Source organism: Leguminivora glycinivorella, chromosome 24 (assembly GCF_023078275.1).
Source record: "Leguminivora glycinivorella isolate SPB_JAAS2020 chromosome 24, LegGlyc_1.1, whole genome shotgun sequence".
In the NCBI taxonomy this organism is placed as follows: Eukaryota; Metazoa; Arthropoda; class Insecta; order Lepidoptera; family Tortricidae; genus Leguminivora; species Leguminivora glycinivorella.
The window spans coordinates 3,657,301-3,672,526 of NC_062994.1; the positions used below are offsets into that span (position 1 = coordinate 3,657,301).

The window sequence follows — 15,226 nt, forward strand, 5'->3', positions numbered from 1 at the left end:
CTAGTTGACTACGGAACCCTAAAAACATTAGACATAGAAAATATAGAAATAGACAAAGACATCCTTTGCTAATAAAGAGATGTTGCGGTTCACAATTTACATAGGTGCTTATTAGTAGGTTAAATACATTTGTATATCATTTTATTTAATTAAACATTAAATTAGTCTATTAATAATGCATACTACTATTAATTTTGAGGATTTGGTTTCGTAGCAATTAACATAACATAGCTATTTTTCAGGCAAAACTATTAATGATGCTTTATCTTGCGTTATTTAAACTGCTTAAGATGGGATCAGAGCTGAGTAGCAATCTATTTAGTTTTAGTTTGGTAAGATTCTCTGGAAACTTTCCTGGCAAAACTGCTGCTGGTAATTTCTGAAGTGCTTGTAACGTGCCTCTGCAGCTTCTTTGCAGCTACCCACAAACATTGCTAGACCCTGAGACGATGCGGTGTAAGTCTATATCAACTTCTGTTCTTCTGTGTGTCAGAAACAGAAGTTGATAGCCTCGGAGAATTCAAAATATCTTTCAGTACGTCAGACGCATCACGTTTTCCTGTTTTCCGCAACTCGATTTGTGTTGTGCAGCATGCTATCACTTTTCCTTCTAATATAAACCGCACGTTTTCCTCTTTTTCATGAAATAGGTATTTCACTCGATTCTTCAAACAATTTACACGGTCGACCCGATCTATTATGTAGACACAAGAACCGCATAAGACAATATACATAAGAACCGCGCTGCAGACTCACAATGGGAAGTTCAAACGTCCCTTCAAGCCAAGCCACTTCTTATTCAATTTTCGGAATATTTCTTCTATTTTTGTGAGCTTAAGACCATCTTTGTTTAATTTCCGATTTAAAATGGGCAAAATTTCTGTTTAAAGCTTGTGATTTGATCCTCGTTATAGATAAAAGGTCCTTTTTTTAAAAGTTGAGCTTTTCTTCGATATAGGTAAACTAAAGCTGCAAATGCGGTCCAAATGGTCCAATAAATACTGGCGAGTCACAAGCCTTGCATTCGAAGGTTTTGAAGTACATTGGAGAACTTATACAAACAAAAAATAATTTAATCATAAAAAAATGACAATGGTTCTTTTTTCAGTATAAACTTCGAAGGTCAAAAATAATTATAATCCGCGGCTATCCGCGGCTAATTTTTTGACAGTTATCTCCCCAAAGGTTTAAATTTTAAAATAAAAGTGAATTTAAAACGGGATCTCACAGGATCATATAACAAAACCCTTTTTGAAGTAAAATATTTGCAAAAAAAAAGTTAAAAAAACGATCAAGTTAAAAAAACAGAAAAGTTAATTAATATACAAACATAATTTAGTAAATATGTTTAAAATTGGTAGTATATTACCTGATGTGTCCGGATTCATAACTTTTTTCTCACAAATTAACCTGGTTTTACAAATATGACCGATTGAAGTTTACGTTTACACACGAACGCCGAGAAAGTATACTTACACCGAATGGGAAGATCAACTTCCGACTGATCGTGCGTTATCGGGATTCATGGAATCAGGTTTGGAGGGAGTAATTTTAATCCCTAGACTAATCATCTTGATAGGGGCAACTCTTTTGTTTACCTGTCATGCATTTTGTAAAATTGACTTATGGCCGCGTAGATGGCTGAAATACCCGTATGTGCAATGTCAGATTATTAAATAGCAGTCAGATATTATAAAAGCAACCTTTTAGTAAAAACATTTAGAGGGAATTCTTGAAAACACGGTAGTGATGTATTTCCTTTAGTTCGCAAGGTAATCTATTGCACAGAATATATAAAAGTACAAGTACAGAAGGCTCACTCTCAACAACCTGTCAACGGACAGCATGCGACATTGAGTTCTATTGCGCAGCGTGAAGGTTGTCAAACTTTATGGGCCGCGAACTTGCGGCCGTCGAAATGTACGGAAGAAACGCGGAGTGAGCCGCCCCTGCCTATTGTACAAATTGACTGGCGCGATAACCGAAAATGAGTCTAGTCTAGGTCTGCGAATCCTCAAAAATAAAAGCATGCCATTTCACAGTATAAGGACGCCTCAGTAGTTAATCTCCCGCGATCGGTATTTGGCTCTCTCGCACGCGCCGCGCGCTACCTTGGCAGCGCCACGCAGTGCGGCGCGTTCTGATGCGACCGGCATGTACTCTCTGCACCTCGCTCGCGCAGAGCGCTACTCAAGGACAAACCGCGCGACGCAAAATTTGTTAGAAGAATTATTACTGTGCCAATTTGCTTGCAAACTCTAGAGCGAATTCATACCGCCTTTTGCAATTGCCTAGATCCTGAGGTAGATCTCCACATGCCACATACATATCGTACCATTTTTAATAATGTGTTTTTATCGTGGATTAACTGGTAGGGTCTTGTATACAGATTTTTTAATGCTGCAGTTAACTTTATTATTGGTTTTACACTAGGTATTTTTATTTTTAAATATGTAGGTATTGTAGGTATAACAAAAGCTCTTACGTTCAGTTCAGATGTAAGTAATTCGCGTAATGGTCCCATCGGAAGCTCAGCACCGGCCATTACGGCGCCATGCTGAGATGAGTCCATTTCGTGCCAGTCTGCTCTGCATTTTTCTGTACTTAAATAAACGTGAAACGATAGTTAATAGTTAGTTTTTCATGTTCAAAAAATCGCCGTATATGTCCACATGCGCAACTATATACATATTAAATAACAATTTTGCTACTGTATTTTTGTAATCCACATAATTAAATAAATGCAAAAATCAGCAAATAATAAGGTTGCAGACAATAATCATAGATACGTTGTTTTCACAGCGCATGAATTGTCGTTCAATTAACATGACTAGAGTAAATTTCAGTTCATTCGCAAACCGCAAAGTGAGTCAAAGTGAGTTCGCAAACACGTGTAAATTTCTTGCAAGCTTACGAGTAGTTTATTTATTTTCTTTTGCATATTTTCTTACTAACGTCTCCGCCACACATAAAGCGATTAAAGCGTTTTGATAGCGCAGCGGAATGCGCGCGCATTCCACTCGCAATCCGCTCACAATCCACGCTCGTTAGTTCCCGCCGGCGTCCGCTGGGCGCAACGCCAGCGTTCGTCCGGCGCACCGCTATCATTGCGCTCCGCTAACGCTCCGCCTACGCTCTCAAAACGCGCATGTGTGGCATTAAACAAACAGAAAATGTATCGGAACCCGGATCGAATGCGGTATCCTGCCTTCCATTATGTTGTAAATTAGTTTCTCATTCTACATAGTCATTCCTCCTCGTTGGATCCGCAGAGTATCCAACTTTAACTCTGTCAACTTTATCGCAACTCTGTTTATTTCGAAATTTTCCGATACACAATTTGGAAAATATAGCTGAAACTTTTTTTGCCGATGCTTACATACATAGGTAACACCTGTGGAAGCCATTTTGGTTATAGCACTTATTCATAAGCAGTTCAATATCTTAGTAACTCCATCAGAGATATTTTCAGTAACACCAAAGACACTCAAAACTGTCGGTCATTAAGTTAATTTGCCCAGACACATAAGGAACTAACCTTACTAACACTAACATATTACTAACACTGATATTAGTGTGAGCAGACAACGCAAAAAACAAGAAAAGTAATGAAAGCATCCACGTTTGTTTGAAATAAAATTGCCAATGAAATTGAAATCTCTTTGACTTTCCCTCGCCATCCGATCAATTGCGATGAATGAGCGAAGATGAACGCTGAAAGCGGGTATTAAAAGCGACCATTCTTACCAGGCTATGTCTAGCATAAATTCATTTCTAGACTCATCACTTTATTAGAAGAGTCGCACGTGGAAGAACTTTGCTTGCTTGAATGCGTAGAGACATAGGTATCTATGGTATCTGGATAAATCCGTCGGAAGTTTCTCAAAAATGAAACGAGGGTCTGGCTGGCGGCTCGCTCGGGGTTCTTTTCTTATCCATATCTCAAGCTATATTAATTGCGAATGCTTTTTGTACAGAATAAGACAACACTGAAGCGATTTACCTCTTTAAGTATACTATTGTGTACATCTTATAGCAAATCTTAGTGCCGACATCTCTGGGAGAGCTCGAAAAGGTTCTCTTGTCAAGAGACTACGAGCAAATATTTTTATCTCTGTTGTACAGCACTCAGCAAATATTTCCTCTCTCTTATCTATTTTTATTTCGAAAGATTCTATTTTACGACTCAACTTCTCAATAATGGTATTTTTTTTTTAATTTAGTAAACTTGCTAATAGTTTTGACATTTCGTGGCAAAAAATAGTCTGTGCTTTTTTGTCTTGTTCGGCAATAAGTAAGCCTTTATAACAAAACCTGTTAGTTTGTTAACCAGAGACAATTTGTCTCTATATTATACGTAATTTACAGGTACAGCGGAGCAAATCTCGTCTGGGGCAATTGTTTTTAAGTCCTAGTCTGTAAGTGCTTACATTGCTGTGCCCCATCGGGGTTTATGCTGGAACCTGAATATGTATTTTAAAATCTTGTAAAAGCAATAAAATCAGTAAATGAATTATTAATTATGAATTACTCCTTTTCACTTAATACGAAAATGTTTGTCTTACTTCTCTCTAATTACTTTCTTTTACCAATGAGTGTCTCGAAATTGATGTACCTACGGATATTTACCATCCTATAGATGCTTATACATCCGCATTATTCATAAATGTAATTCTAAAGTCTGCGATCCGCATTTGGTTATGCTGAAGATTTGCGCAAGCCCTCTTGCATATGACAGGAGATCTGTGCCCGACAGCGGAACTTATATAGGCTGAACATAAACCGTTACCAAACAGACAGTTATAATATACCTACCTACGCAGGGATGATTTTCCGTATACAAACAGTTTAACCACAGCGTACAGTCAACAACTCAGCTGTGAATACAAAGTGCCAAAAATATTTATACAGAACTTTACTGCCTGTACATTAAGGTGTGTATACATACATACTTTTGGCACTTTATATTCACACAACTGTGTTGTTAACTGAACAATTTCCACGTAAAATTCCCGGGCCAGACAAACCCGTTACAGCCCCTGGTAGAGCTACTATATTCTCATTGATCGCGCCGCGCAGCGGGGGGTATGTATATAGTTCAACCAGAGTAATGGGTCTGCGATTATAACAATCAAGGGCTTTCAAAATTACCAAAAAATACTTTAAAAAACCAGTAAAACTTTACTTTAAAATACCTTACAAGGCTTACACACTTTGTTATATTGACTATTTAAAGTATTTAAGCCTCCGCCACACATAGAGCGTCTTGAAAGCGTAGCGGTATCGGAGCGGAACGCGCGCTGATTGCGCTCGCATTCCGCTCGCAATCCGCGCTCGTTAGTTCCCTCCGGCGTCCGCTGGGCGCAACCCCAGCGTTCGTCCGGCGGCGCACCGCTATCATTGCGCTCCGCTAACGCTCCGCCTACGCTCTCAAAACGCGCATGTGTGGCCGAGCTTTTTAAACTTTTGTGGATTCAATGTTTCAATGTTCTAAGTGGCACATAAAACTAAACTCCTGACAAAGTGGCCGACGTTCCAACCATTTACGCTCCATGGAGGATCTGACTGACGGACTAAACAGAATTCCATTTTTTATGTAGTCGTCATCCCTATTCTAGTGGCTCATAAAGACCATCAACTATTGATCGGTTCTGGCACAGTATAATAAAGAGTACTATCGTACAGTATGGCCACTCCCGCTCCCCGCTGAAACTTCCGCCCACCCCCTCTCTGTTACCTCATAGTTACTGCCTGTCAAAAACGCGAACAGTCGACCTGTCTTTACGAAATGATTTTAGGGTGTGAGATCCTATTATTTGTTCTTCACACCTCAACGCTGCACTGTTTGCATATGCGTGATATGCGTATGCAGTATGCAGCGAATCAAAGCACCTTACGGTGTGAACTGACCTACTTGCGATACCAAAATGCCTTGCCACAAAGCTTTTCGGGTGGCTCGAGTCGAGAACGCTGGTGACAGCTCGTCGCTGAGAAATGCCCGCTCGAGCATAAACCGAGCAGCAATTTGCATCTGCCACGATTCTGCTTATATCTCTCCTTTAATCATTGTAGTCCTCCTACACTATCCAGTGTGCAGGTGTTATAAATGTTATATAACAGCCAGTGTGGGACCACCATTATTCTCATCCACTGTTCAAGGTGTGCCTATTTCGTGTTGCTCTTTGCCCTTTAGACCTTCAGAAAGGCTTCGGAAAATTTAATGTTTTAAATTACAAAATGCTTTTGTACTTTGATTCTAGTTGTACAGTCGTCATTAGATATACACCGGAGCGGTCAAGGTGTTCACAAATATCTGAACACGCCTCTATTGTCAAGGCGCGTTCAGATACTTCAGATATTTTTATATCTGATGGCGACTGTACTAACCTGTTTCCTCTCTAGGGAATAGATTTTTCCCCTCACTAGCTCGGAAACACGTGTTTTGTCCTTTAATACCAGCGGGTAAAAACGCATTTTATCCACTAGTGGGTAAAGTAAGTTGACCTTGAATAAAGTCAAATTAACTGCTTTAAAATTGATAAAAGTAGGTGAATCTAGTAATTAAGATGAATTACCACCTGTGGAACTACTGGAAGCAGTGATAAACGCATTTTTATGCGTTGTAGTTTCCTCGCTATAGTGAGGGGAAAAGTTTTGTGTTACACTCGGGTGCAAATGTATTTTACTTCTCGTATATTAAAAAACTCGCAAGTTCAGGATTCTATTCTCGAACCACTCGCTTCGCTCGTGGTTCAACTATAGAATCCTTTCACTTGCTCGTTTTTCAATTCCACACTCGGCGTTAAAATACAACTGCCCCCTTGTATAACAAATAACTATTGTTCCTCCATTTCGGTAACAACACCCATTTGCAAACCATAAAACAAAGGGATTTGCTTTTTCGAATAATTAACTCTATATGTAGACAGACACGTAACATACTAGTTAAATCCATACTAATATCATAAACGGGAAAGTGTGTGTGTCCGTTTGTTTGTCCGTCTTTCACGACAAAACGGAGCGATAAATTGACTTGATTTTTTGAGTTGTTGAACGAATGGAGAATGACATATACTACTTTTTGACTCTTTCTAACCCCCACTTCCCTAAAATGGGAGGTGAAGTTTGTATAGAAGATTACGCAATTTTTGAATTTAACAAGAGCGAAGTCGCGGGCAATAGCTAATCCATACTAATATTATAAATGGGAAAGTGTGTGTCTGTTTGTTTGTTCGTCTTTCACGGCAAAACGGAGCTACGAATTGACGTGATTTTTTAGGTGGAGATAGTTGAAGGGATGGAGAGTGACATAGGCTACTTTATGTCTCTTTCTAACGCGAGCGAAGCTGAGGGCAAAAGCTAGTATTTTATAAAGTTAAAATGGACATACTAAAGTTTGTTTTTCCAAAACTAGAGTAACTAATATACATTTGGTGAAAATATGAAGTAATTCAACTACAGCAATGTTTCAACGTTATTCGTACTTCTACCGTAATGACTGTAATGAGCGCTATTATATTAACATACATTTTAATCCTTTGAGGAAACAATTGGTCTGCGTAACATTAACATTCCGCCCGTGGGAAATATAAGCATTAGGTACAGTTACTGCCGCGGTTATATTATACACAAGCATAGTTGTACAATCCAATCATACTGCGAATTCAAAAGACATACTTATTAGCTTCGCTCGCGTTAAACTCGAAAATTTTGCGGAACGCTCCGTGAAAACTTCCATCCCCCGTTTTAGGGAAGTAGGGGGTTAGAAATAGAAAAACTAGCGTATGGCACTCTATCCCTTCGCATCGGAAAGCTAAAAGTATGCCTACCGGCTCAGCCACGACATTGGTCTAACGGCTCAGCCACGACATTGGTCTAAGCGCGACAGCGGTGAGCGGCGGCCATACATTGAAGCGAGACACAGCGATGGGACTTTTCATTCGCACGTATGGATGCCGCTCACCGCTGCCGCGCTTAGACCAATGTCGTGGCTGGGCCGTTAGCGCGACAGCGGCGAGCGGCGGCCATACATTGAAGCGAGACACAGCGGTGTGGACTTTTCATTCGCACGTATGGTTGCCGCTCGCCGCTGCCGCGCTTAGACCAATGTCGTGGCTGGGCCGTAAGCATGTTCATACTAGGGCTTCCAATACCGGGATCCCGGTATCTCGGGATCCCGGGATCCCGCCTTTTTTTGGGCTCATTTCAATACCGGTATTTAATTTACTAATACCGGGATCCCGGTATTCTTAGAAACTAACAAATTTTGCCAAATGAACGTAAATTACTCGTCAAAAACGTTACATTTCTGCATCATGATGGTCGCTACTCGCGTAAATCTTGCTTCTTGCTCTCTTTTCTCGATTTGACACATTCTCTGTTTGGTGTTTTTACAATATTTGTATGAAAATGATAGTTTTTTCGATGGTTACCAAGATAAAGATACGTGTCAAAAGCATTCATTGAGCGGGCCTGTCGCGAACCTTTTTTGACACATTTGTCGCACTTGTGATTGATTGATTGATTGATTGATTAATGTGTTGAACTCTAGCGCAAAACTTTGCGGTAACATTCCCTACAGTAACGAAATTGGGAAATCTGAACTATCAAAGCAAGAAAATTACTTTTCTAATCCGTAGATTAAGTGTTCCTATTCTGCGAAGTAATCTTCTTGATTTTGATTATCATGATTATTTCTTAATGTGATTTATAATACAATTATGTATGTGGGACAATTTAGATTTTTTGGCTAATTGTTCAATGATTTGACGGATTTATTTTATTAGTGCTTTAGCGCCTCTAGTGCCACGAAAAACAAAAATATCTCTAAATTGTACCACAGATATTGATTACAAATATGTATTACAATGTGTTTCCAAAAAAAATCATCTCATGTTCTAGTTTCAAAAGTCAATGATGTGTCTTGTTATTTACTAAAGTGATTTATTATAGTTAAATGAACTACAAGGTTCTATTCCGCACGAGCCTAAAGAGATCGATTTGGCAGAAAACATGGTTTGCTATGGATGGCCGCGTCTTCTTGCGAAATGGGTGGCGATATCTAACTTACAGAATCGGTTCACTATTGTCTTGCAGAAACTTTTTCGCATATATTTGATTGGTATAAAAGTTCTTGGCAAATGTCACGATTGACAGAATATGCTTTGGCATAAATCATTTCGCAGATTTTTGTAATACCGAATTGTCTGTTGTCATAATGTTGATGTGCATAACAGTCTTCTAGTCGAACAGTACTTTCGCAGATAATATTTGTGCATAATATTTAGACTGCATAATGTTGCAGTTTGCTTTTTGATAGCCAGTTGGATGTGTTGGGGATGCAAGATACCTAACTCTCCTCCTCATTTCGCACGTCGTCGCACCTAACGGTGACTCTAAGTATTTCCTTTTTGATATCGTGTAATAATTCTGCTCATGTCATAGTATGCTATACGATTATTAGGGTTTATAAAACTATGCTAAATCAAAGTCGAGTAATGTTCTGTAAAACAATATTCTGCCAAATGTGTGAGGGTTGTAGTAATAATGCCAACCAAGTTTCCTGCAAAATGACCATTCGACCGATAATGCTTCTGTGAAACATGTTATGCAAAGTGTGTTTCTGACTAAAATTATTCTGCCAGATGAGGGTAACCCTACAGAATCACCTGAGTAGAGATCTGGCGCTCTTTCCCGCTTGCTTTTATACTGCGTCATCAGTCCTACTCATAACAAAAATAAAGAGCACGGGGCGTAGCCCTTTGAACTATGTATACTTATAAACAATAGAAGTTGAACCGACTTGGCCACATAAGTTTGCGAACCGTTTTGGGTTGAAATCGAAACATATGAAGTTCGAAATGTATTCGATCTGTTTGACCCATCACTAAGTCCGATTGGCAAGATTTCGCTGTAGTATAACACGCATGAAAAGTAACAAACGAGATTTTGAATAAAATTTGTTATTTTAAGCAAATTACTTGGTTTTTATATTTTCGCGATTTCAATACCGGGATCCCGGGATCCCGGTATTGAAATCCCCAATACCGGAGTGAATACCGGTATTGGATAAGGTCCGGTATTTGGAAGCCCTAGTTCATACTAACGACCGATTTCTCATACACGCTGCTAGATTACTGCACCATAAAATCTTTCATACAAGTGTGTCATCATCCTCCTTGCGTTATCCCGGCATTTGCCACGGCTCATGGGAGTTTGGGGTCCGCTTTGACAACTAATCCCAAGATTTGGTGTAGGGACTAGTTTTACGAAAGCGACTTCAGATAAACTCATTGGTACAAGCCGGGTTCGAACCTGAGACCTCCGCCTCCGGATCGGATCGAAAGTCGCACACTCTTTTTTCATTTCAAGTACGTATTTGTCATTTTTTTTGTAACAGTATTGAGTTGATCCTTGGAAACCTTGCCGGCTATGAAAGCGTATGCGCACTCAAGCCACATGCCTCGCCATCTGTCTTCGAATTACTTGGAACCTGTATAATGTATATGTACATTATACACAGTTTGTTATTATATTTATACGAGTTCCCCTAGTAACCATACCAGTTCTTTCAGACAAGTCTCATCGGACAAAACTGCCTATTTTCATTATCTCTCCACATTTGACAAATTTACATTTTAACGCTGTAATTTGGATATACCAAAGATTGACTTTTTATGGTTTAGCCTATCAGCGTATCATAAATATTAATGATGATAAGGACTATTCTCAAATAACATGTACTAATTACTCCGATCAAAAATGTGAAACTTGATAATTCGTATATAGTATGACACGCTATTTTTTATTGTAGAATATGATTTTGAATAGTTTACCTACATTACATTACAAAAGTCGTCTAAATAAAACGCTGTCGCAAAACACATTTTTTTATAATTCCCAACATAAAGAAACTCATGTTTAACTCTATACATTTTTTTATATTGAAAATTATATGTTTAATTTTCTACATTCTATTTTATTCAATGGTTTTACCATAGACAAGTCCAAGTTTAACATAAAAAGTTTGTATATAAACAAAAATTGTGTTATGTTCTGAACAAATACGAAATACTGACCTTTTTTTTTACGAGGGGAAATGCGTTACGCATACCATCCCAGGCGCAGGGACCGGCCTGGGATGGTTATGTGGGACTCCCATATAGGCTAATGAGACCCATGGTGTACCCACTAAAACCCCTCGATTGCCGCCTCAGGGCTTACAGGACGAGGTCGCAGGCACGTTTCGGCACTCCTCCGCAACCTCGTCAACGAAATACTGACCTAGCCCAACGTATTAATGAACAATATTTTCCAGACACATCTATTTGTATCGATTGAATCGTCTCTCTCTGCAATTGACTGAAAGCGAAGCCCCTAAACTATGCATGAATCTGAATCTCACTCCGTATAGTGCGTATCCATACGTGACACAACACTATCTAAATACGTATTTATTATTTGCCTTGTTAACCTAGCCAGCTTAACTTCCATACTAATATTATAAATGGGAAAGTGCGTGTGTCTGTTTGTTTGTCCGTGTCACGGCAAAACGGAGCGACGAATTGATGTGATTTTTTAAGTGGAGATAGTTGAAGGGATGGAAAGTGACATAGGCTATATTTTGTCTCTTTCTAACGCGAGCGAAGCCGCGGGCTAAAGCTAGTATTTAATAAAAGTGACGTCATATTTCCAAACTGAACTATTTGTATCGATTGAATCGTTTCTCTGCAACTGACTGAAAGCGGAGCGCCTAAACTATGCATGAACCTGAATGTCACTGCGTATTTCCATACGCGACACAACACTATCTAGATACGTAGCTAAATTAAGACCGGATTATGCTGACGCGGTCGGGGGAAGCCCACGGCCCCACGTTATAGGAAAATTGATAACTGTATTAAATTGTGTTGTACAGTCACGGACTTTAATTGTTGATCCACTTCTAGCTCATTTTACACTGGACACGTCTTAGCTTAACTATGACATGTCCAGTATGAAATGAGCTAGAAGTGGATCAACAATTAAAGTCCGTAACCGTACATACATATTTATATCCACTTTGACAACCGGTCTGGCCTAGCGCGTAGTCACCCTGCCTGCTTCGCCGTGATCCCGGGTTCAAATCCGGATAAGGGCATTTATTTGTGTGATGAGCACAGATATTTAAGTATAATATATGTAATAATTACATCAATTATTGATGTTATATCATACGAAAGTAAGGATAGAAACACATGCCACCTATCAGATCCCCAAGTGCAAATTTCATTAAAATATTACGATTCATGCTCTCATGATTTTATTAATATCAAGCTGTGTTACTAAAACGTCCCAATTTGCACGCTTTGTTCAAAATTTCATATTAAAAGTACGCTTACCGAAAAGTTATTACGTGACGTTTTAGGATGAAATGTACATTTAGAGGTACACACCTTTACCTCGCCGCTTTGAACTCAGTGGAGCGCAGAGCCAGGAGGATGATTGGCGAGAAGCTAACGGCCAAGCTACAGTCTTTGGCCCATCGGCGGAAAGTTGCCAGCCTCTCGGTGTTTTACAGGTTGCACTTCGGGGAGTGTGCTCAAGAGCTACACGAGCTTATTCCACCGTCCCCATTCTACCATCGGACTCTGACGCACGGCGGTTTCCATCCTTACTTGGTTGATATTCCGCGAATTCACACGAAGCACTTAGCCTCGTCTTTTCTTATGTGTAGGGTAGTTTTTATGAGTCATCTCATCATCATCATTTCCGATTTTACACGTATATAAATTGTTCGGCTTAAACTAGTTCTGTTCTACTCCGATGTCTAAACTCAATTTATGTCTGGTTCTGGCACTGCTGTAAATATATGCACTCGTAACGAATCCTTCATACAGTAGCCAAAATTGCTAAACAACGCAGCGCCAAATATTACTTCTAATAATCAACCCACTGTTCCCCATACGTAAATAAACATACCAAAACTTCCATCTCAATATCAACTTTAACACAAACCCAATAAACTCCAAAACAAAACTGCGCGCATCAGATACATGATACATCCCATTCTCATTGTTTTCAAATCGGATTGCTATCTAAATTGGACCATAAAACTGGAACTTCTAAAGCTCATTTTGCAATAACGGGGGTTAAAAAGTAAACCTCAAATGTATTACCATTGCTTGCACAGGCGAGTCGGAAAAAAACCAGTGAAAATATGAGATCGCATATAATAACGACTATAGGCCCAGTTACACGGTGCAAGAACTCGCATGCATTAACATTGCGTTGTTAACTTCACAATGTAAGTAATGTAACTACAATAGGCTAGTTTCCTTTCCTATACTTAAAATAATATACCTAGCAGCAAACCGCGTCGAGTGGAGGGCCAGCCTTCTCAGTCGTGAAACCCATGACAGGTCCTGGTTTCAAAACTTAGACCGAAATCGGGCAATAAGGCACACTGAGGATCGCACTCGTGCGGACCCTAATTCTTAGTTTTATTTGTGACAGATGTGGTAGGTTATGCCGATCACGAATCGGGTTATATAGCCACAAGCGCAGCTGTCGCTAGATCAGAGACGCTGCTTAAATCATCTGTAAAGATGTACAAGGCCTAATGATGATGACTTAAAATAAAATATTTTATGCAGTGCCGAAATAAAGCACCACAATAATTAGAAGAAAAATATGGACAGTAGTTATGTTTAAACATAATTTCTATTTAATAAGTAAAAGGGGGGCTTGTAGGGGGTAGGGCATAGCGAATGATATTCCGCTTTGTGTGGTAGGGCACAGCACAGCGGATATCATCTCGCTCGAATCTAGAGCAGAGCCCAACTGGGGTAGTACCTCCGCCTTACAGAAGACCGCAGCCAAATAGTACTAGACCCTACTCATAGTGTTGTGTTCCTGCCGGTGAGTAAGGCTGCCAGAGCTCAACGAGGGTGCGGTGTGCTGATGACGGGAGGACTTACGGAACTAACTTGTTCCGTCTATTGTCCTTTGAGTCGTCGGCAACCCGAACCCTCCTTGGAACTTGTACATTCCTTTTTGCTGTGTACTTAACACAGCAAAAGGGAGTGTACAAGTTTCTAATAGGGTGGCAACGCGCTTGTGACAATGTTCGAGTTGCAGGCGTCCATAGGTTACGGTGACCGCTTTACATCAGGCGGGCCGTATGCTTGTTTGCCACCGACGTAGTATAAAAAAAAAAAAAGAGTAAAGATATAAAGTAAATGAATTGACCGTGACGTCCAGTATTTCATAGTAATTCGATCCATATAAGCAAATCGTTTTGACAATTCTTAAAAAGAAGTTGATTTGACTAGTAGGAAACTAGCCTATTACAATCGCATACCATTTCGCGCCCCGTGTAAATGGGCCTGAGGCACTGATTCTACCAAGACCAAGAGCAAGTAAGACAGCAAAAGGGAGTGTACAAGTTTCTAATGGGGTGGCAACGCGCATGTGACACTCTTTGAGTTGCAGGCGTCTATAGGTTACGGTGACCGCTTTCCATCAGGCGGACCGTATGCTTGTTTGGCACCGACGTCGTAAAAAGAAGCGAAAAGCTGTCGGTGATAGAGAACCGAACAAAAGATTGTCGCTCCTGTGTAAATGAAAAGCTCGCGATGATATTTTCGCTCAGCGACGAACTATTAATCGCTTGCTATCTCTTTTACTTACACGGGTGCGACTATCTTTTGCTCGTTTCTATCTCTGATAACTCATCGCTTATTCGATTTGGTGTCACCAGTGTCTAAAAGGTTCAGAGAGTATTTTACATTAGTTGTGCTGAAAGTTCGACTCTTGGTGCGAATAGAATAACTCCCCTTTTATGGGTAAAGTAAACATTTAAAGAGTTTTCTTTGGTCGTTTTGATATAAAAAGTAAGTACGCCGTGCCTGAATAGGCCCGGGTCGGGAGTTTTAATCAAAATAATGTCTGACTCTACCTTTTCGTTATTAACGCCTGAACGAATTTGCCACTTAGTGACATAGTGACTTGGGTAAAAAGGTAACCTGTAGGTAAGTTGTGGCTTTTATATTTTGTTGTGTATTTGTGACGGTCTCAAGTAAATGATACTATAATTATTGTCGTTTACCATAAGTACGAACATTTTCTCAAATATGTGTACAAATTACCTTTCGTGCGTCCTTATTAAAATTTACGTTTAGGCGAGAATTGAGTACCGTTTGCTTGAAGCACGAAGCACGAGTAGCACGACACATTTGATATATGT

General features: G+C 39.7%; 1 protein-coding gene across 1 annotated transcript in view; it reads left to right on the forward strand.

The window, feature by feature from the left end:
- The window catches only part of LOC125238902, a 189,259-nt gene that overhangs the window by 103,014 nt on the left and 71,019 nt on the right, over positions 1–15,226 (forward strand). The window lies entirely within an intron of this gene.